At 41.9% G+C, this 23256-nt stretch overlaps 1 protein-coding gene across 1 annotated transcript in view; it reads left to right on the top strand.

Moving 5' to 3' along the window:
- Nucleotides 1-23256, top strand: part of Wwc3 (WWC family member 3) — a gene marked incomplete at its 5' end in the record, with an annotated part of 113917 nt that continues 90661 nt past the window's right edge. Inside the window, 1 exon segment of the mRNA XM_005411401.2 lies at nt 1-138.

Raw genomic sequence — 23256 nt, 5'->3', positions numbered from 1 at the left:
GCCGCCGCCGCCGCGGGCCCGAGAGAGCGCCGAGCTGCCGCTGCCCGCCGGCTGGGAGGAGGCGCGCGACTACGACGGCCGCGTCTTCTACATCGACCACAACACGCGCCAGACGTCGTGGATCGACCCCCGCGACCGGTAAGGGCGCCTTGGGACCAAGCGCGGGCGCCACCTCCGGGGCCACTGCCGGGTGCCACTGGGGATGCACTGGCGACAGGCACAGCCCAGCGCCGCAGGACGAAGATGGTGGTGGCCCTGTCCCGGGGACCAGGATGGGTGCTACAATCGGGTGCCTCCACCCCTGGGGCTGGGACTCGCCAAGTGCTTTCTAGTCCGGGCTATGATCGTGGTGTCTCCACCCCATGGGCCCAGGGGAGGATCGAGTACAGCGGGAGGCCCCCGGGTCTGGGCGAAGTTCGTGCGTGCGCCCCCGAGTTTGGGGCGAGAATACACCCCCTCCCCCATTCCCGGAGATCGGGCGGAGGATGAGGATGGAGGCCTCCGCTCCCCGGAGCTTTGAGCCTCGTCCTCTGTTACGGGCCGGACACTGATTTGGTTTCCTCACGTCACCCGCTGTCCGGGGCCTGGGAACTGGGCCCCTGGAATTTCCTCTCCCGGGGTTGACGGATGGCCATCTTTTCCTCTTTCTGTGATGGCCTCGCCCATCTCTGTCCCGGGCTACTATGGCCCACCGCCCCGGCTTTGGCTGTGCAGGCATTACCGGCTCCGTAGGGGTGAGATGAGCTGTCACCTAGGTTCACAGCCGTGCGCCCCAGCGTCAGGGCTTGGGTTCCTTGCCTGGCGGGCTCAGCCTGCTTTCCACCCAAAGCCTGATGCCAGATAGGCACTTCAGGGATTCCCGGCTCTTTTTGGAGTTGGAGAGACTGTTCCCAAACTCTGTTGTTTGCTCTAGTGCCTTAAAACAAGAGTTAAAACCCTGTTTGAAATAGCCTAGTGTGCTGCGGCCAGAATGGAATATGATTAGTCCCATATGCTTTTGGAATAAGTGAAAAACAAGGGCTGTATTTTAATTTTCCTTTTTGTGCAAGATATACATGGGGCAAGAAGTTGTTCTTTTATTAATGTAAATAAATCTGATCGAGTAAAAACAGACTCTTCTAAAAGCATTTCCAGATTTCATTTAATGAATTTCACGTAATGAAGTGTTTTCCTTAACTTTTGCTGTTGTCTACGGACTCCAGTGATTCAGCTGCTTTTGGAGACTTGTATTTTTTGTGGAAGTGGGAATTCTGTTGAAACCCAAGTGTTTCCACTGGTTATCTGATATCTTGTCCTCTCTAGAGCAGCTTCTCTCCACCCTGGCCTGAGTGCCAGAAAGGAAATAGTGCAGGCTTCCTAGTGATTTCAAGACTTGAAAAGGCCCAGTGTGGTGACATTGTGCCTACTTCCTCCCACCTACACAGGAAAGGCAGCCGGCATGGCACTGGCGTTTGAAAATAAACTTTTGAGGAGGGAAGCTGCTGACTTATTTGAAGATTTCGCTGGGTTCAGATAGGAAAAAAGCAAAACAAAAGGATCATGATTCCCTAACATTCTCTCTAACCATTGCAGACCTCTGGATTCCGAAACCTGCATACATCCTAGCGCAGTTTTATGGGTTAAAAAGATGCTTAGTTATTTTGAAAATCAAGTGACATCATATTATAATTTTAACCAAATGCTAGAGCCACATCTGTTTGATCAAACCTTAGATGGTTCTGGAATTGGTAGAACCGCTTGGAATGTGGCGCCCTTTTGTACTGTATGTCTGTTAAAAGCCCAAACAACTGGAAAATGAACCAATTAAAAATAGTGTTTTGCTTAGAAAAAGCTAAGGCTCGTTTTATGAGGGTAATATAAAACAGTTGTGGTTGAATGGAATGGGGATTCTTGATGAAAATAAAAATGTAAGAATTTTTGTTTTAATGGTATAACCTGTGATAGGTATGTAGAACCTACAGAAATGAGCTTGTAGAATCATTTCCATTTCATACATATTTTCTGCGTTCTTTGTAGAAATCTGTTTATTACTGAATACCATTTATACTCTTTTCAGACATCAGTTATGTTGTAAGTTTTAGAAGAGTCCTGTTTCTAATGCTAAGTGTTGATTGAATGAACAAAAGTGGATATTTTACATTTTTTGTAAAGTAAAAGCATGTGTGTACTTTTATGAGACATTGTTTTCATAGTGAGTAAAAATTCAACTGGGGACAGCTTGAACTTCAGCTCCCATAATACCTTGCCCAAAATATGTATGGAATGTTCAGCAAGCCACAAACATTTCAGTAGAGTCTGTTGAAGGGTGTAATAGTCATTCTTCTTCCTCTTTCAAAGTACTACGTTGCTGATTTTTATAGGTGAATGGTAAGCCTTTAAAGTTGTAATTAACTTTTATTATATGGACAGAACTGTATGTCAGAGCCGTGTTTTATCCATGTGCATCTGACAGTTAAAGTACTTTTTCAGTCGTGTATTGGATTCACACAGTGGGAAACTAGTGCTTAAGAAATGAGAACTTTCACCGATCAGCTTCCAAATAGAGAACTGAGAGGAGAGAAGCAAATAATAGATTTTTTAAGACAATGGAATTACAGAGGAATAAATGAATGCAGTAGGTTAGGTAAAAATTGTTGACCTTAAATATAGTTTCACATGTGATTTAGCAAAAACTATGATAGCATGAAATGTGCTGCTGTAAGCAGAATAACCAAGGGCCCATTGATGTAAACAAAATCTCTTCTAGAGTGTTATAGTAATTCCATTCACTGTTGTATTTATTCCCCATGTTCTGAATTATTGTTACTGTACTTAATAAAGTTACAGCAAAGAGGATGCAAGTTTAAGGAAACATCTTTACAGATGTGGCTACAGATGTGGAAAACATCTCAATATTTTATAAACAGAATTTTTGAGTTTGATTGTGAACCTCCCTTAGGTTTAAATTCATTATTTTATACAGTCATACTGTGCATATAAATTTCATTGTTACTGGAAGGGAATTGTATCTCAAAACTTGGTTACAAAGTTCATTTGCCATTTCTATGGCTTGAGTAGATTCCTTGCCTAAGTCCTGTGTGGTTTACATTAGTGGCACACATATTTTGCATGTATTAACTCAGTACAATGGCCACCTTATTAAGAGCACATACCATTTGGGCAGAAAATATGGAAAGAAAATTTTTGCCACCTTTGTAATAGTTCAGGGCCTTCAATATCTGTGTATGTGTGTTCTTTTGATATTATCCTGTAGAAGGACTCAGTTGTTGAAACTGAATATTCTGTTTCCTGTAGACCAGTTGGAGTTGTACAGTGCTGGAAATGGCCGGCTCTAGCATCTTAAAAATGGTGGGCAAAATTAGACTTTCGATCAAGGCTGAATAAATGATTATGATGGTGGCAGACCAAGATTATGTCATGACATGAGCTTTTGGGGATCCATTTGTTCACTAAATGGGAGTTGACCTGTGCCACATGAAGGAATTCTGTGGTATATTAAAAGCCTTCTCAGCAGGGTTTTGCTTTCCTTTTTTTTTTTTTTAAACAGGAAAAAGAACACACCAAATTTATTACATGCGTGAGTCAGGGGAGTATTCGACTCCAGGCTTTTGCTTTAAGGAGAAAACAGCCTTGGTTCTGGAATTTGCCAGGTTGGAGCCCTGTATAGCAGAACCAGATAGCATTCAAATCTTTATTGATTATTAATAGAAGTGTGAGTATTTATCCCATAGATTCTATTTCTGGGTTATATGAACTGTCCAGGTTAAACTTTCTGATAAACAACTAATCATTTGTATATTTTTCACTTTTAAAGATTGTAGATAGTGTTTGTATGAACATGAGAGTGTTTCGCTTTTAAAGTGTCAGATTTAGCTGCTAGAAGAATCTTCTCTTGCTTCCATTTACTTGGTCAACAACCATTTCTTGTCCTACTGTCTTTCTTCTCCTTACTTCCTTTCTTTTTTCTTTTTTCCTTCCTACTTTTTGTTTAAGAAAAGTGAATGGAAAAGTTATTGATTTCCAAAAATAGCTCCAGGATGTTTGGAAATCTCCAAGTTTCCTTCTCTTTCCTTTCACTCTGATTCCCTGTGCCTGGTCAGTTCTACTTAAGGAGTCGGTGGATCCAGTGACATACTCAAACTCACCCGTTGAGCCTGAGGAGGGCTTTTTCTAGCTCAAGTCCTTTTGCTAATGTTGCTTGCCTTTCTAATAAATTCAGTAAAATTAATCTGATGAGAAAAGGTAAAGTTAAATTCTACTGAGCTCAGTTATCATTTAAATCCAATGAAGCAAAGAGATATTTATGGAGATTCTTAACCTCTGGCATGCTGGAATGCTATGTGGAGATCAAATTTGTCTGGGAGATAGGAGACAGACATGTGAAATCAAGATAATGGTTGCAAGGCACCCCAGGATTAATCCACTTCCTCAGGTGGTAATCACCTCTGAGGAAAGGAGAGGGAGCTTAGGAGAGAGCCTAGGGTAGCACTTATCTTTGCCTTGCAAGCAATCTCCTTTCGCGAGGGATTTTGTAATGCTGGTAAGGTAAAGAGTAACATGAGAAAAATGCTGGAGATGAGGGAGCACTGGCCATGTTCAGGGTAACTCAAGGAGTCAGGGGTTTAGTGTGAGGGATGGAAGACCTGCGTCAGACCAAGCAGATCTTAGACTCCCATAGCTTTGGGGCTGGAGGAGCTAGGAACATCTTCAAAGCTCTCTTTGCACCAAGAGTGCAGTGAAATACGAGTTCCACCAGTAGTTAGAAGGGCAGGGAATTGAGCTGGGGTCTTCTGACCCCAATTCATTGCTCTTTGTAGTGTGCCATCCAGCTGCCCAGACCCCACTCACGTTTAAGCATCCTGCCTCAGTTTGTTCGTTTGTTCATTCATTCAAGAACAGTTTGTTGCACAGATTCTCACACCCTTGGGCCTTCTTTTCAGGCTTTGGGACTCAAGTGGTGAGCAATACTAGCTAGGTCCCTGCCTCTGTGGGGCTTACACTGCATGTAAGTCCTTCTCCATGAGGCCTCACCATGATGTCCCTGCTGCCAGTTTCTCCCTGCTGGGATTCATCGACTGTGCAATTATCCATTTAGTGCTACAGGGGAGCAAATCTTGCACATTCTAGGCATGCATCCTACCACTGAGCTTCACCCCGAGACTCTGGGCCTGTGAATCTGGTGAGCATATGTGGAGTGCTCATCAGCAGCCCACACGGGCTGTATGAGATGTAGTTGGACACGTGGTGAGACTGAGGTGAAGAAAGGTTGACTTAATGATCTGTCCCCTGGAGGGGAAGCATCTATCTGACTCTAGAGGTGAGCTCCGCTCCGCTACCTGTAGTTAATTTAACCCTGTAGTAACTCTGTGCCTCTTGCACTCTGCTAGACTCATGGATTGTTTTTTATCATACATTCTTTGTTTGATATTTAATCCCCTGTGGTATGTTGCCCCCTTAAGGATGTCTACCTCTTAATCCCCAAAACTTGTTAATAAGTTACCTTACATAGCTGAAGGGCCTTTGTAGATGTGATTAAGTTAAGAATCTTTAGATAGGGAGATGATCCTGGATTATCCGGGCAAACCAAGGGTCATCACAAGGAGTCTTACTGAAGGGAAGCACGCTGGTGAGGGTGAGGGTCAGGGTCAGAGATGGAGATGTGGCATTGCAAGCTGAGGTTGGAGTCACGTGGCCATGAGCCAAGGAATGCAGGCAGTCTTGAAGCTGGAAAAGGCCAGGTGAAGGATTTTCTCCTGAATCCTGCAGATGAGCCTATTGACACTTAGACTTTAGCTGAGTCAAACTGATGTCAGGCTTCAACTTTCAGATAAGACGTATGTGTTGTTTGAAGCCATTTGGCTGTGGCAGTTTGTCATCGCAGCAGTAGGAATACCTACCATAACCCAGCCTTGTCTCTTAACGAGGATGGAAGCAGCTGCTCAGCTTGGTGTCTTTGATAAGAGCCCCAACAGCTGACATTCGTCACTTGCCCAGGCAGGTACTGGTATTGTGATAACACTTTGTGTGTGTGTGTGTGTGTGTGTGTGTGTGTGTGTGTACATGTGTGTGTGATATTGGGGATGGAACGTGATACTCTCTCTACCAATGAGCTAAATCCATAGTATTTTTTACTTTTTAAAGTTTGAGATGGGATCTCTCCAAGTTACTCCAAACTGGCCTTGAATTTGGAATGCTCCTGCCTCAGTGTTCTAAGTAGCTTGGATTACAGGTGTGCACCACCATGCCTGGCTTGTGCTAAATCTTTTATGTCCATTTTTCTCTCCCTGGTTCCTCATAGTCCCTTTCCCATGCCTTCGTTTCCTGTGAACTGAATGTAGAGTCTCAGGCTGGGACTCATATCAGATACAACACATGAAGTCATATCTGATGAGCTAGTCAAGTATAGGGTGGTGGGCAGGTTGGATTTCTGCGAGCACTGGTGGACTGGAGGCTATTGGAGATTTTCCCAGATGGTAATGGGCCTGAACTAGAGAGATCAGGGGCACCAGGGGTAGAAAAGGCAGGGATTATGCCAGAGAACATGGAAAGGAAACAAGAAAAGAAGAGGATTTAGGTAATGCTTGAATTAAGGCCACCTGAGGAGGAGCTAAAGGACAGGGGGCCAACTTGAGGTCTTCTCTTAACCACACTTGGAAGCCTTCATAGTTTCTTGTCCTTGTGTGTGCTCAATAACTTGGTTACAAAGATAAACATGTTGAGTCATTCAGGTTACTGTACTGATGATGGGTAGTCCTAAATGGTGTCCAAACCAAGAAAAGTGTTACTTTAGACCAGGGTTTCTCAATTTCAGCACTACCAATATTTGGAGTGGGGTACTTCTTTTTATGGGGGAAGTCCTCTCTAGCATAGTGTGTTTAGCATCCCTGGCCTCTACTTATTAGATCTTGACGCTCATAGCTCTCTCCTCCTTCTCTTCCTTTTTGTCCTCCTCTTCCCTGTAATGGGGATTGAACCCAGGGCCTCTGCACTGAGCTATACAGCCAGCCCTTTTTATTTTTTGAGTCAGGGCCTTGCCAGGTCACTAAGTTGCCCAGGCTGGTCCTGAACCTACAATCCTCCTGTCTCAGCCTTCCATAGTGCTGGAATTACAGAACTGCACCACTATGCCTGGCTCATTCTCCAAGTTTTGACAATCAGAAATATTTCCAGATACTGTCAAGTGAGGGGGGTTGTATCTCCTGGCTACGGATTTTTTAGAAGTTGAATTTGTTTCAAGCAGACTGACAGTTCCTGTGATACTATGTAACACTGGGTAAAACCACAAAGGCCTGATTTCTGTGTTTCCATGAAGATCAAATGTTAAACATAGTTATATGAAAAACCTTACCAGTGTATGAAACTTTGGGAACATATCTTAGTTTGCGTATTGCTCAATTCTGAGAATACTCTCAACTGATAAATATTTAAGACTTTCAAGTGCATACATATATACTTGTGTGTGCAGTGGGACAGAAGAAAATGAATCTGTTCACACTTCACTCATTGTTCTCTCTGAACTTGATAGTTGACCTTGGCCTTTTAAATGTGTGTGTGCCAATTTATAATAGCTAAATCTTGAAAACAGCCCATATGCCAATCAACAAGTATTTATATACAATGGAGTACTGCTCTGCCATAAAGGAGGGTCAGCTTGAGGCATTGGTTTGTAAATGGGTGCACCCTGAGACCGTAATGTTACGTGAAATAAATCAGACCCACAAGCTTAAATATTATGTGGTTCCTCTTCCGTGAGAAACCCAAAATATAAATAAAGAGCAAATTAAAAGATGGATAATAGGAAGTAGGAAGATCTTTTCAAATGGGAAGGGGAACAAGAGTATGGGAAGGGAAGGGGACAAAGGAAGACATGTGATGTCCATGTACCAATTTCCCATGATGAACGTAGTTGTTATGTACTGCAAAATGTATTAATAAAGATAAAAATAACATAATTATGTATGCATGCTGACTGAGATGCCCCAAGCTTTGTGTAAATGAGGGAATGAGGAGATCGCTTCTGCCTTTGCTCAGATCTAGAAATACAGAAATTAACACATCTTGAAAGGCTGCTTATGGAGCTGTGGGACCCCAGTGTTTTCCTTCTAGAAACTCCTCTTTTTATTTCCTTTCTTTAAAGCAAAAGGGGCTCAGGGAGTGGATAAGAAGGAGGCAGGAGGAATGCCAATGCTGAGAATGAGGAGGGGGATGAGGATGACTGCCAGCCCCCAGGTGACCCAGCTCTTCGGGTGGGTCGAACATTGAGGCCAGTGCAGCAGCTGAGAGATGTCCAGAGCTGCTTTAAGCACCACTTTCCCTGTTACCATGAGAGAGAGCACCTACCCTTCACAGGGGTGGTGCTATTTCCCAGCTTCCTGGAGGTTGGCCAGGAAAGCACATAGCTTTCTATTGCTGCTTGTTAGAACTCTGTCTCCCAGATCAAGGGAGACCTTGAAGTATGGAGTCAACTGGAGTTGCCCAGAAAATTATTCTCATTTTAAAAATTGAGATATAATTCACATAAAATGTACCATCTTAAAGCCTACACTTTAGTGGTTTCTGATATATTCATGAGGTTGTTTATCCATCAGCACTGTGTAATTCTCACTGCCCCCCAAAGAAACCCCATATCCATTCACTCCTGGTCTCCCCAAACCTTGCCAGCCACAAATCTGCTTTCTGTATCTATCGATGTGCCTCTTCTAGATATTTCACAGGGACCTCCCTGGGTAATTTTTTGTAACTCCATATGTAAATCTATAATTATTTCAAAATAAAAAGTTTAAAAAAGAAAGTTGAGGAATGAAGAAATTGAGCAGTCCTAGTTACTTGTAGCATTTTTTAAAAAACAATTAAACCATATCCTTTCTTTTGAACTATTTGGATTTTATTCTGCTTTGTTTAGATAGCCATGCCATACAATATATCCTTAATAAATGTTTGTTGGCTGTTCTCGGGTAGATACAGACAGGTTTTGTTGCCTTGTGATGGTCATTTCTATGTCTGTATTTCACTGAACTTTTCTCATATGTTCTAGAGTTCTCAAGGGCAGTCCTCCTTGCGAGCTGTCAGAATTCTCCTTTTGTTATAGTGGCTCCTCATCTTTACTCAGGGATGAGAACGTATCTGCAGCTCCCAGTGAAATCCTGATTGCTCCAAGCCGGGTTGTCTCAGCTGTGGAGGATCTTGCCCCCCATAGGGCACTTGGAAACGTTTTAGGTTGCTAGAACTGGGGATGTTTTCTACTGGTTGATGGAGACCAAGGATGATACTGAATGACCTATAATGAATAGAACAGTCCTCACTGCAACAAAGAATCATCTAGACAGGCATGGTTGCAGAGGAATCCTGTGTCCCCTTAGACTTACATGGAAGGAGTGCTTGTTAATTGACATCTGTCTCCATATAGAGCTGGAGCTGGCTGAAAATTTGAGGGTGACAGAGTAGAAAGACTGCATCCTTGGTAAGGTAGGTAGATGAATTAAACTTCTGCAGCTGCCTGCCCTGAGCATGTTTTGTTATGTGGAATGTCAAATAAGAAAATCTCCTGACCCTTTAGGGCCAGTTGAAAGGAAGTTTCTGTGTTTGTGGCCAGCAAAGGCATTCTCATCATGTGTTTCCTACCCCGTGTTACCCTGTAGTTTACATCACCAGTGTTCTTATTGAGGCTGTAGGCTTCTGCTGAGGAACTATCTTGACACTTACTGACTATTCCTCTATTTTTGACAATTCATATCCCCACATAATATTTATAATTAAGTACTATAATCATAAAGCTGCTTAAATGTAATCATATTCTCTATAGGTTTTCTTCATGTTTGCATTAGGAGATAGTCCTATGCATGAGATAAATGAAACCCAATGTCTTTTTGTTTATTTTAATACATTTGTCTTTTTGGAATGTTTTATAGTTACAGAAAAGTTGTAAAGATAGGGCAATTTTCCTCTTTGAACATTTTGTTCTTTTTTTTGTTGTCTTTTTGAGACTGGTTCTCACTGTGCAGTTCAGGCTAGCTTTGAGCTCACTTTATAGCGCAGGCTGGTCTGAAACTCACAACAGTCCTCCTGCCTCAGCCTCCTAAACACTGGGATTACAGGCATGCGCCACCACGCCCAACTCTGAACATTTCCTATCACCATAGTATATTTGTCAAAACAGAAAAGCCAACCTTGATACATTATTAGTAACCAAACTCTAGGCATTTGGATTTCACTAGTTTTTTCACTGGTGTGTGTGTGTTTGTGCGCGCGCGCGTGCCCCAATGGTGTTTAGAACAAGATTGCTGGTGTTTGTATGGTTCCACCCAATGTTTTTGTGTGTGTTCTTTTGTCAACCGACAGTTGACAGTCTTCACCTAAGGCTTCATGGTAGACTGCATGGCTTCTAAAGGATTTTGAAATCATGGAACTTGGAAGTCTGACATAAGATAGGGATTCTGTGTTTTGAAAAAGGAGCCAGCACATGGAAACTTGTATATGCTTTTAGGAGAACTATGGATCTCAGCAATCCCAGCTGTGGGTCCTCAAATAATAGAAGCTTGGTTTGAAATGGTCAGACTCCCCCAGAGATATCTGCCACGTACTTCATAATATGGGATGGATATGTACCTCCCTATTTAACATCACTAGCCTAGGTATGTCACAAAAGATTCATTTGACAGTGACTCATGAAGAACCTTCCATGCTTTCTATAGCTTTTCCCCAGCCTCCCACCCCTGCCAGCTTTACACTGGTATGTAGAGGCTAGAGATATAAATCCCAAGTACTAGATAGATTTCACATGAGAAGGGAACTGTGAGTGGACCTCAAAAACATGATGCTAAGTGAAAGAAGCAGATGCAGAGGTAACATACTGTATGGTTCCATTTCCACAGAATGTCCAGAAAAGATAAACCTATAGAGACAGAAAGTGTATTATTGATCCCTGGGGCTCAATGAGGATCCCTAGGAAGGGGTGGTGACTGCAAATGGACACGAAGGATCTTATTGAGGTGATGGACATCTCCTAAAACTGGACTACATATTGCACAACTCAAGAAATTTGCTAAAAATCACTGAATTAGCTATGTGAAACTGGGCGGATGCCTTAATGCATGCAGAGCATACCTTAATAAAGTTGTTTACAATTTTTTAAAGAGAGTTTATTTTCAAATTCAGATGGTTACCTTGACTTTGTAACTGGAGAAGCCAGACTACGTAGATTAGACTTGGCAGCCTCTAACCATGCAAAAGGGTTTTGGGGCTTCTCAAAATGTCCATACAGTTGTCAGGGAAACTTGCCAAGAAGCCACATGTTAACATTGCTTAGGAGTTGTGCCAACTGTAAGGGGAGAACAATACCATGTAACAACCTGGTAATCATTACTAGATTAAAAATATAGTTGGTTTTCACCACGGCAGCCGACTTTTTCATTCAGAGCAATTTATCTTATAGGATGACTCATTAATACTTCCGTTGATTTCAGTAAAGTTGGAGTGACACCTGGTTACTAGCAGTATTTGAAGTACATTTTTGTGCATAAAGGACCAATTGATACGTGAGCTTTTAAGTATCAATATTGTTTTCTTTCGTATAGTTTTAGGAAGAACCTCCTAACATTGTATTATATGGTTTTTGTAATGTTTTCTTGAGAGCTAGGGTTTATACAGGTGAGTATCAGGGTATATATGTCCTATAATATACCACAGACCATATGCATTGCCCACATGTGGGTGGCCCTGATTTCAGACATGGATAGGCTTGAGACTACTGGCTCTGCGATTTGCAGTGTGTCCCCAGGCAGGTTATTTGGGGTCTCCTAGCCTCACTTTCCTCTTCCATAAAATGTGGACATAGTATTTACCTTCTCGCTTGTTTTAAAGGTTCAGTAAGATGGGGTAAAGTGTTTTTACAGCAATGTCTAGTGCAGAATAGGCATTCACATTTCAATTGTTCTTGCAGTCATGTTCTTTAATCATTTAGCTTTGTGATTCTTCAGTTTCTTTACTCACTATCCTGTCAGAATTCCTTCCCTCCATGATATCATTTTGGTTTCTGAGTTGCTTCCTTGTTTTCCTCAGAGTTGGATAGCGCCAGCAGCAGCTCACCTGTGTAAAGGCAAGTACTAGAATTCATACCTATTTTCCCTCCCTGCTTGCAGCTGTTCTTTGCATCTTCTTGGCTTTGTGGCCAGGTAAGTTGATGGGAATGAAATGTTACTAAAGAGAAATAACACAGTAGAGCATAACCATCAAACTCCTTCTGTCAAGGGCCAGAGAGTAAATATCTTAGGCTTTGCAGCCCACAGGGTCTGTGTTGAAACTGCTCACCTCTGCCATTTTAGTGCAGAAGCAGTAAATGAATGGGCCTGGCTGTGTTTCAGTAAAGCTTTATTTGCGAAGGCAGAAGGCAGGCTGGATTTGGCCCCCAGGTAGTCTGCTGCCCTATAGTCAAAGTCATGCTTGTTTATCATGTTACTACAACCGAGGATGTACACCTTAAACTTTCATTCTTGCTGTATTAGCCTGGCTACATGTTAGAAAACACCATGGATATATATTGTTGATTTCTAGGGTATGGATATTACTGTGTTCCAGAACTTGGAATTCGTAGCACTCAGTGATATTAGAAGCTACAAAAAATCATATCAGCTAGATGTGGTACTGTGCACCTATAATCCCAGCTATTTGGTGGCGATTGCAAATTTATGACCAGCTTGGGAAATTTAGTTGAGAATCTGTGTCACAATTTTAAAAGTTTAAAAAATAGTGTTGGGGGGTCTAACTCAGCAAGTGTGAGGTCCTGGGTTCAATCCCCTGTGATTAGTCCTTGTTCCATAACTAATAGTCACTCGGTTAAATACTGGAGAGATACTAAGAATAAGAGCTGATTCAAGGTCCAGATCTTCGGCCATATATTCTCAGCACAAATCGCAGTTTTCGTATATGTATCAACAGTTTTTGGAGATATGTTTAAATGCCCAGGTGAACTTTCTTTTGGGATGAAGTGACGTTTGCCGAAATTTTTCTGCTCATTGGATGCCGGAAGGAAACTCTCAGAGAGTAGAGAGAAGGGGGCACTGCCTGTCTGCACTGATGCCTTGGCAAATCTTTTCTCGTGGTGCCCACATGCTGGTGGTAGGAGATCGAAGCAGGTGAAGTGGCACTGAGAAGCAGTGGGAAGCAGTGGAGAGCTAGTGTTAACATTCACTGAGGCATTTTCCTAGCAGCATGTGGCAAAGCTATAAAAGTTCCTCCCACCCTTAGATTCAAAAGTTCCACTAAAATAGTGGTGGTTCTCAGCCAGGTATAATTGAGCCCTCCAGGGGACATTTGGCAATGTCTGGAGACATTTTTGGCAGTCACAACTTGGTAGTGGGTGGGGGGAGTGTGTGCTGAGGGCATTTAGTGGGTGGAGGCCAGGAATGCTGCTAAGTGTCCTACCATGCACAAGATGGCCTCTCACAACAAGAAATGAGCAGTCCCTGGTGGCTGCACTGCTGTGGCCACGAACCTGCTCCAGTGCTCCAGCAGTGAGCCATTCTTTGACAGTCCTTGTCCACGTGGGGCTTCCAGTGGAGTGGTGGCAAATAGCAATGAGAATGTCTGATTGTTGTGGAGTGAAGACTCTGGCTGGTGAGGTTGACAGGCAATATGGTGGGGTGTGGGTGGCCATTTGTGGAGGGCATCTGGGAAGGCCTTTGGGATGATGCCTGCAGGAGGTGAGAAGGGAACTTGAGATGTCTGGGGACAGAGGCCAAGGTGAGAATGATGGGGTGGCAGGAGGGTGGTTGAGGTGAGGAGGCTCTTGAAGCGCCTGGTGAGACACTGGGGGGAACTCTGGCTGCCCGTGATTCTGAGCAAGTTCTGAGCCCATTATGTTGAGAACACTACGTTTTACTGAGGTTTCTCTGACTGCTGTAGGGGACTAGAAGGGTGACAGCCAAAGCAAGAAGACTGGGTAGGAAACGGTGCCTGCCTGCAGGGCTAGGAGATGGTGGCGTAGGCCAAGGCAGCAGCAGCAGCAGGGATACTCAGACCGAGGCGTGGTTTCTCAGGCCCTGAATCCTGTGTTTTGGTCCCCCGCTCTGATTGACCTGGTCCTGATGCCCTCTCTCAGGACCTCTGCCGGGTTGGTTAATAAAGGGCTCTGCCAAAGTGGGTAAGCAAGCCTGTAGTGCTTGGGTCAGCACAGAGGAGCTGGATTTTTCCTGTTTCTCAGCTTTGCTGCTGGGGCTTCAAGGAATTCCACGGAACAGCAAATTCTGTGCCGCACATATAGTGTGTTCTTGTTATTTTAGCAATTGGGCTGCATAAATAAAGATGGCATGTTTTGAAGAGGGTTAGATATACTTTTTTCCATGCCTGTCAGTTATAAATACTTGTGTTTAGAAGCTGCTGTTTTGGTATTCTTTTTGAAGAAGTAGTGGTCAGTTGCTTTCTAATGGCTGGAGTGGTTTGGAATCTAAAATGACAGTGTTCAAGTCCATGGTGCCCACTCCGTTGAGATTGTTATGTATTTTCTTTCAGGAGAACGCTGGATTTCTTTTTCTGGAAGCACCATAGCACTGTTTTATTTGCTATAGATATGCTGATTAAAAGACATTTTAGATAAATCATTCTGTGATTGACCTGACCCAGGTTAACCCAAGATTGTCATCTTGTTAATCTCAGTATTGAAAGCCAAGACACCAGAAACCAACCTTCCCTCCTCCCTAGCCCATATCATAAACCTTCAAAATGTCACCATGTACATGGCATATTGACAAAAATGTCAAGGATTACCAAGAATAGCTTCTTGCATTCACATGTAGTTACAAGAGAAGGACAGAGCAGCTTTTGCATTTTAAGTGCCACAACAGTGGTCAGAACCAACAATTCTCGTTTGAAGAACTCTCAACACTCAGCTTTACCTTGGGGCTTGAGACATACTTACTTTCAGTTTTTAAATATGAACACATGTACTGACACTTTTAAAATTATGAATAGAGAAATACTCTTTTTGTTATGCCATTTGTCACCAAGCTCCCTTTAGAATATACATGGCTACAAAGTTTTACATAAACCCGTGACTAATTTTTCCTGAGTCATTGTCAGTGTCTCAGCTGTCAACCTAATGCCAACTCAGTAAATATTTGATGGAATCCAAAGTCTGCATTTCCTTCTGATGGGCTCATTTTTCTCTTGTTATGTAAAGTAGGGAAACATATGACTTTCTTCCCATCTATTTGGGATTGGTTAGTAGGTACTCTTTCATCAGTTGGGGCGGATGTCATCCTTTTTTTGCTCCAGTGAAAACAGCACCTTAGTATTTCACTTAGGGGACAAATGCTACTTTGATCTCATTTTTGGAATTCCAAAACCATGTATACTAAGCCCAGCCATGTGGTGGGGGACTGGAGCCGACCTGTTTCTTCTTCTTCCTTTGTGACCCGTGAGATTAGTTTGTGGAAGAGCCCTCTCCAAGTCCCTGGGCAGTTCACAGACAATTTGGATCCCTCAGCTCCTCACTTCAAAGGTGAGACCATCAGTGTGCCATGGAAAAAATGAGCGCACCTCTGCCTTTTCGGTCTTTTCTATCTCACCCTAGTGTTGGGTTGCTTTCGCTCCCCATCTTGAGTTAAAGAAGGTCCCTTGGCATGTTCCAGATTACTAAAGTAAATTGAAATCAGGAAATTTTCCATGAAGCACACTAGTGACATAATGTTACCTCAAGCGCATGAGTTACTGGAATTGGTCTTGTGAAGCAGTTGGCCAGCAATGCTGGCAAAGCTGGGGGGTGCAAGAAATGGTCGGGTTTTTTTCTCACCAAGAAAACACAGCTCTACATTAAAGTTATAATTCTCTGATTAATTAATGGGTTTCAAAGAAACCAGTGTTCGTACATTTGTTTTTCTCACGTGACTTGCTGCAAAAGTAAAGTTGCAATAGAAGTGTAACCTTTAGGCCATGATTCTTTTAATAATTAGATGTTATATTTAACAGAAAGGTGGGACCAAAGGATGAACTCTGCACAAGCAAGACAAAGAAGGTGCTGGAGAAAGATGTTAGTTATAACACAGGTTGTTTATAAAGGAGCAAATTAATATTATATACAGTGATCCCTCATAATAACTAACCCTACTCCACTGAAATCATTAATAAGTTTCTCTATGTCTGATCAATATTGTTAACACGCAATTTCTATAATACCTGTAAGAACTGTTCATAGTGAATATAGTTGGAACATCATAGGCTTGAAGCCTCTTTTGAGGTGGTAGTTGTACCTCAAATTTCCCACAGGAATCACTCACTCAAAGCATTGTCCTACCAGCATGGGTGCGTGGCTGGGTCCTTCCTGCTGAGTGACATCTCTAACCACTGGTAGTAATCTGGCTCTGAGTTAGACTACTTTTTTCTTCTGTTGAGCTGACCGTGGCTGCAGCTGAAGTTTTGCCTACCCATTTCATCCTGGTCGGTTCTCCTAAAAGTTTCATCAATATTTCCCCATATTTGGTGGTTATAATTGGCAACAGCTTTGTAATTCCTTCAAAGAGTTCATCTACACAGACTAAACGATCTTTAGATCTTTCTATCATTCTGGGGGAATGATTTTGTGTGTGTGTGTGTGTACTGGAGATCAAACACTGGGCCTCAGGGATACTATGCAAGCACTCTACAATTGAGCTATATCCCCAGCTCAAGGGAGCATGATCTTGAATGCACTTGCTATTCTCAGTATGTGGCTCTTGAGTGCCTCATAGCTGTAATTTTGCCGTGACCTTTATTTTCTGAATACTGTGCATCAACAATACTACTTATATTGTTTAAAAATGCATAATTTTTCAGGTAGATGGAGAGGAAGCAATGTCATACTCTTTATTCATGGTAAGTATAGCATTAGATAAAATCCTGATGTGTTAGCCACAAGAAGTACTCCATTTTTATATTAATTGGAAATTGTATGTATATCCTGCATCCTAACCTGATGCTTTTCAATCCTAGCTGTAAGTAAGATTAACCTTGGGAGCTGTAAATTTGTATATATATGTTCTTGTACATACACTCACACACACGCACTCACACTGCACAACCCAGAAGATGCACCACCACAGAAGATTCTGGTCAGCAGGACTCAGAAAGTCCCTGATACACGTTTTTCTCCTTTTAGAAACAATTGAGGTACAATTTAAGTATCCTAAAACTAATTGCTAACCATTTAAAAGTACAATTCAGTAGCATCTAGTACACTCAGCGTGTTGTACAGCCATCACTTTTATCTTGTTCCAAGACATTTTCATCAGTCCTAAAGAAAATCCTGTACCCATTAAGTAGTCACTCTCCATTACTCCTCACCTCTAGCTCCAGGCCACTACCAATCTGTTTCATATCTCTGTGGGTTGGCCTATTCTGAGTATCTCATGCGTATAGAAGCACAAGATATGTGTCCTTTCGTGTTTGGCTTCCTTCACTTAGCACAGTGTTAAGATTCCTGCATGTTGCAGCTTTTTTCAATATTTCACCTCTTTTTATGGCTGAATAATATTCTGCTGTATAGATAGGCCATGTATTCTTTATCCATCCGCTGATAAACTTTGGGGCTGTTTCCACCTTTTGGCTATTTTGAGTAGTGCTCTTCTGAACATGTGTGTGGGTTTGTTTGTGTCCTTCCTCCTTCCCTCCCTCCCTTAGCCCTGCTCCTCCTGCTTCTCTTTTTCCTCTCTCTCATATATGTTGGAGTAGAATTGTGAGACCATATCACAGTTCTGTGTTTAACCTTTTGAGGCTCTACCAACTCTTTTTCCAGACGAGCTATACTATTTTACATTCTTATCAGCAATTAGGAGAGTTTTCCCCCACATTCTTGCTAACACTTATTATTTTACATTCTTTGTTCATTTTCTTGCTTTTAAAAAATACAAAGCTTAGTGGATGTGAAGTGATATCTCATTGTGTTTTTAATGTGCATTTCCCTTACCGTTAATGGTGTTGTGGATCTACTCACGTGCTTCTTGGGCATTTGTGTATCTTTGGAAATATTTCATTCAGGTCCTTTGCACAATTTTCCATTGAGCTGCTTTTCTGTTGAGTTTTAGGAGTTCTTTATATATTCTGGATACTAGATGCTTAAGAGATAAGTGATTCTCAACTAGTCCTATTTTGAAAAATATTCTGTTGGGTTCCATTAATTACTAGACCAGTGATTCATTCTTTGTGAGCTTCCTACCAAACACTTGAGAAGCTTTCCAAAAAACAAAACTAAACAAAAACACAGGACCTTACCCTCGAGTCACCTAGGTGAGTCTGATACCTGCTCCCCCCACAAAGTAGCAAACGTAAAATCACATGGTAAAGCAGTTGTTTAACTAAGGTAACTGATGACCTAACTGAATGGACATGTGGAATCAAAACAGAGAATTCATTGCTTCTGTAGGGAATCAACTATCATTACTAGTTTCCTGCTTTTTCTCCAGAATGTTCTATACAGAGCATTTGTTAAATGTGCCCCTTTTCATAATCTCTCATGTTGTAGGATGGTCCAGCTCTACCACCAAGACTTGTCGTGTTGTTAGGCCTCTCAGGATGTGACACCTCATTCATCTGAAGAGTGCCTCAGCTTTCCTGCATATAACTTCAAGCTATGCAAATTATTATATCTTTTGGATTGTTTCAATTGAGAGAGCACTATTAGTGCTTGCTTGAAATGTCACTTTACTCATGTTAATAGGTAAAATTGAGCTAGCTTCTCCACTTTGAAGAACAATATTGTTAGCCTCCTTTCCCCTGATGTACCATACCCATAACTCCAAAGGGTGGCTGGAGATTGACTTAAAACTGAGCAAGTAGGAGGGTCCTTTTGGTGGGACTTTCTAATGACAGAAGTTCTTATCCAGTAGCACGCTGGCATGAAAGCAGGTGAGGATGGGCTCCCAGGGTTCTCTGTGTCACAGGCATTTCTTGCTGTAACATCTGTTTTCTTGCAGTGTGCTTTGTCACCCTGGTGGTTCTCTTTATGCTCCTAAATCCATAGGGGCTGAAGAATGTGCTGTATGTAAATGAATGATCTTCCCTGCCTGTTCCTTTTTATCTAGTCCACCTGGATTCCCCTTTCTCTACCTATCTGATGAAGACACCACAAAAATTCTAAACATATGGCATTCAGACAGCTTCTAGGTTGGCAAAGTATCCATATTCTGGGGGGGGGGTGCACACCTCAACCCTCTGTGTGTACAGTGTCCTGTACTTCTCTCTCTCTAAGCTTCTAATCATAGACTTGGATATTTTGGTGAGCAGCCCCATCCAAGAGTTCATCAAGAGTCCCTCATTAGAACAAAAGATACTCTTATCCCTAAGAAATTCCAAGGGATAAGGAGCTCAGTGCCAAGACCTATGGGCAGAGACCAAATATACATTGCTTTTTGTACCACAGTATCGCATTTCCTGACTCTGCTCACCTAGAAGCTTCCCTCTCTACCTAGTTGCCAAGTATTTGGGAGACTGTTGAATATTTACCTTTGCACATCACTTGTATAAGTGGTTCTCAACCCAGACTTCAAATCTGAATTATCTAAAAATTGTTTTAGAAGGGGCTGGGGATCTAGCTCAGTGGCATAGTGCCTGCCTAGCAAGTGCAAGATTGTGAGTTCGATTCCCAGTACCAGAAAAAAACAAAAAAATTGTTTTAGAAATGCTGTTATCTGTGCTCCACCCAAGACAAATTAAGACAAACTCCTGGGTGAATCCAAATATCCCTGGCCAGGGTACATCTTGCTCACAATAATGAATGAATATTTGATGATGATTTTAACCCCTTCCTGAAGCTTGGACAGATAAGCCTCAGAAGCTAGAAATTTTGGAGTTTAAAAAGGAAAAAGAAAAGTAGAATAGCTATAAATATCATCATACTACTTCTTTGCAGTAGAGTGAGGAGTAAGGATGAGGATAAAGGTTTGATGTTCCCCTGACCATAAAAAATTTGTGTTAATGTTGAATAGCTTCCTCTTCTCAGCTTCCGTAGCTGTCTATGCTCTTCCCATTGGGTGAATCTGTAGTGTAGTGGTGATTTGTTATTTGTTTGCTCCCTGGTATAGCTGAATTCCTTCAGGTTAACTCCCAGCACTGAGCATCTCAAATTGCTTTCCTGCAGTGAATATTTAAGCAAGTGAATAGCACTTTGGAGTTTTCATAGAGCTTTTCCTAGGGTGGGGTCTACCAGTTCTCTCATCCTTAGCCAAGATTACATGCCTGAGGCTTGTGAACATCATTTAAACCAAGTTTCATGCGTCCCTTGCCTGGCAGGAACTCTGCACATACCATCTCTCTGCTGGTCCCTTTTACACAAGAATGTTCCTACTTCTATGCCTCACCTTGGGTATGGTATGGTCATTACAGACTGAGATGTCCCCCAGGGCTGGGCCTGCAACCAGGTGGTCAGATGTCAGAGGTACCAAGGAGTGGTGGGAACTTTGGGGAGCTGGTGAGCAGCCCCTTTGAAAGGGATGGCCCTAGTCAAACTTAGCCAGTTTTTATCTTTGGGGACTGTAATCCCCATGTCCTAGCTCTTCTGATTTTCAGGAGTTAGAAATGCCAGATTTTGATATGAAATCTGCTGAGTTGGTGACCCATACAGGTCTTGGTAGAACATCCCAAGGGCCAACACAGCAAGCCAGACAGAACACATCTGCTGATGGAGGTAGCCTGGGCAGCTTTGGAGTTACCTGGTTCTAGCTCTCACCACTGGCTCACCCTATTCTGAGGCAGAGGGAGGCAGAACTTGGAAAGGAAGGCATTCAGTGATGACCCCACTTGCCCCCAGGGATCATGGGAAGAGAAGGCCATGTTGGATTCTAGATAAACTCTCTTTAAAAATGGTTCCTTTTGTTTTCCCATCCATTCTACTCACAATTACAGATACATTTGGGTATCTTGTCTTTTTTGTAAACAAAGGAACCAAAGGGTGATCATATTTGAAGTACTTTTATAGCTGTCCTTTCTCCCTGACCATTTAACGCCACGTTCCTACATTATTATAGTGTCTTACTACAGTGCCTGCCTGGCAAGTGTGAGGTCATGAGTTCGATTGCTGGTACTGGAGAAAAACCAAAATATATATATATATATATATATATATATATATATATATTTATTTATTTTTTTCCTCCCTCCCTCTGTTTACTTGTTTGTCTTGCCTGGTGAATTCCTTCTGTTGGGGTTTATAGAGTTGTAGTCCTTTTCTTTTCTAGGACATCCTTCAAAACATTTTGGAGTGCTGTTTTGGTGGTTATAAATTTCGTCAGCTGTTCTTTGTCATGGAAGTATCTAATTTTTCTCCATTGAGTTTGATAGTTTTGCAGGGTATATCAATCTGGGTTGTAAGTTATTTCCTTTAGAGCTTGAAATACTTCACTCCAAGCTCTCCTTGACTAGAGGGTTTGTGCTGAGAAATCAGTTGTGATTCTTATGGGCTTTCCTTTATAGGTGATTTGTTTCTTTTCCCTAATAGCTTTTAATATTCAATTCTTGTATTGAATTTCTGGAATCTTAATTATGATATACCTGGCGGTAGATTTTTTTGGGTCATATCCCATTGGAGTTCTATATGCCTCATTTAACTGTATGTCAAATTCTTTTTCTGTACCAGGGAAGTTTTCTGTCATGTCTGTGAAGATTTTAATATCACTTGTGTTATCTACTGCTTTTTCATTGACTCCAATTGTTATTTTTCTTTGTATCATTTAGCAGCTGTTGTATTCCTTTCTTGTGGTCTCTTGCTATTTTTAAGAAATCTTTCTTTTCATGGTTGCTAACTGCAAGCATCTTCTACATCTGAGTTTCTGTCCTCACATTGACTTAGTCTTCTCTGAATACTTTTAGTGGAATTTTTACTGTCCTGGATATCTGCTTGAATCTGCCTTATGGATTCCATTTCTTTCCTATGCTGAGCATTCATGGTTTCCATAGTTTTTTTTTTTTTTTAGCTCACCTATTTTCTTGTATCTGCTTTAGAATCACTAAGCATGGTTTTCATTGTTGACACCATCTTTGCATTTATCTGAGATTATTTCTGATTTGATTTTTTCTAGTCTCATTCAGTTGCTTTGCTGTTACCACTTCAAAGAGGTCAGGTGGGTGGTTTTCAGACTGTCCCACCTCATTGCCTACTGGGTTTGCCTTTGGTGATGTATGGGGTTGCATCGTGTTTAAGTGTCTCAGCATTTTCTTTTTCCTCTTTTTTTCTAGTTTAATTCCTGGGGTCATGTTTATAACAGCTGTTTAGAACATTTATGTCACTTTTGGCTATAGTGGTATCAATAACAGTAACACAAAACACCACATAGGAAATGACAAAACTAAAGTAACCATTCATTTGGCACCTTTCACCATATGAACTGGATTTGTGGTTATATAACAAAATCTAAAACAAACCAGAAGATTGTATGCAGTATACAAGTCCTTAGTATGTCAAATACAATTTTTAATTTTAGTTTTCTGAGGAAACTACATACTGATTTCCATAGTGGTTGTACTGGTTTACATTTTCACCAAAAATGTAGAAGTGTTAGACCGTATCAAATTAAAAATCTGCACAACAAATTGCTTTTATTTCTATCAAAATGTCATTTTTGTTTTGATAGAAATTATATAGGATCTATAAATTGCTTTGGGCATCATGGACATTTAATCAATATCAATTGCTTTAATTCATGAATATGGAATGGGATCTTTCCATTTTTTGTTTCTTCAGTTTTTTTGTATTACTTTGTATTTCCTCCAAGGGCTTCTTAGTTAACTGTATTCTTAGACTCTTTTCTTTCTTTCTTTTCTTGCTTTCTTTCTTTCCTTATTCTTTTCCTTTCCTTATGACCAGGGAGCACTGGGGATCTCTTGTAGCAAAACCCCAAAAGTTCCTGGCATTACTGAAACCATCTAAAGGCACTGTGTTGAACTCTTCCCACATGCAAAAGTCCTCTGTGCATCACTGATCCCCACTAGTGACCCAGACAGCAGACACAATCTGTTTCTGTTCCTCCTTTGTAAGCCCTCCTGAGTCTTGTGCCCTACAGCTTCTCTGCCATATCCCCACTGTGCCCCAGCACTCTCTGGGAAAGTCTCCAGGTGCACAGTAGTTATTTGTTTTGGTCCTTTCTTTTAGAAAGGAAGCACACAAAGCATCTCTGATAATGTACCGGCATACATCAACCTTCTGACTGTATTTGCCAGGCACGATGGTATACACCTGGAATCCCAGCACTCAGGAAGCAAAAGCAGGAGGATCGCCATGAGTTTGAGGTCAGCCTGGGC

This window comes from Chinchilla lanigera, unplaced genomic scaffold, assembly GCF_000276665.1.
Source record: "Chinchilla lanigera isolate Chin_1 unplaced genomic scaffold, ChiLan1.0 scaffold00143, whole genome shotgun sequence".
NCBI lineage: Eukaryota > Metazoa > Chordata > Mammalia > Rodentia > Chinchillidae > Chinchilla > Chinchilla lanigera.
This window is presented reverse-complemented; position numbering and strand designations above follow the sequence as displayed.